Below are 1,039 nucleotides of genomic sequence, written 5' to 3'. Positions count from 1 at the left end.
GCTCCTGTCCAGATCCCTTCAGTTTAGATGGTCTTTTCTCATGGGCTTTAGGTCATTGTCCTGGTAACAGAGCCCTCTTCCTCTAGTCTAATAGAGGTGGGTGGTTTGATTTATTTCCCGATGGTACTCAAACTCCAGGAAGAGCAGGAGTTGGACTCAATCCTAATAGGTCCTTTCTAACTCAGAGTATTCTTCGATGATTGACCACTCCACTATCGTGTTACAACTGGAGCTGTTACAGCATAATATAGTCTGGGAGTCTGTCTTCTTCTTGAACATCATCCTGTTGATCATTGCTCATACCCCTCTTTATGGTCGCCTCGGTTTTTCTGCTGCCTGGATGGTTACTGCTATAGTTGTTAGCTCCGCGTTGATAAATGTAGGGTCAGAGTTTAAAGAACAGGATGCACCGGCACTTGAATTATGTTGTGATTTATTAGGGGAGCTGAGGATTGGGTCTGAATGCATCCTGAATCCTTGACCCTTGTTTCTGTCTCTCCTCCTAAACCTCCTGTCTTCATTCCCATTTTGTTGCACCCATCCTTTCTGCTGAGCTTGGAAGATCTTTGGGGAACTGGGGTGTTTTCAGCTGCCTTTGCTGGAAGAGGAACTTGGGATCGAGCTTGATCTCTGCAGCCTTGTTGAAGGGGAACGGGACTTCTTCTTGCCGTCTCTCTCTTCCGCTGTCGCTCTCCTAGGCAAGGCCAGAGCCCTCCTGGTTGTCCTCCAGCATGCGCTGAGCTTAGAAACATCTGATTCTGCTTCACTTTATGTTAGCGTCATTAATGTGGCCTCCCCAGACGTGGCTTTCCAGCACGCCTTGGGGACAGAGCATCCTCACAGGCAGCATCCTCGTGAGCTTCCCCGAGAAGGCTAATGAAGGAGGAGCTGGAGGAGGGGGCCAGTTGTAGGTGGGAGGTTTAGGCCCTTAGGCCTCCATGGCCCCAGGCCTCCATGGCCCCAGGCCGGCCCTGCGCTGCCACCAAGGGAGGGCCGCACCGGAGGCTGTGGGGTGCCGGCCCGACATGGCGGGGGGCCA

This window comes from Egretta garzetta, unplaced genomic scaffold (assembly GCF_000687185.1).
Source record: "Egretta garzetta isolate BGI_Z169 unplaced genomic scaffold, ASM68718v1 scaffold889, whole genome shotgun sequence".
NCBI lineage: Eukaryota > Metazoa > Chordata > Aves > Pelecaniformes > Ardeidae > Egretta > Egretta garzetta.
The sequence above is the reverse complement of the archived record's forward strand: the minus strand, read 5'-3'. Positions refer to the sequence as shown.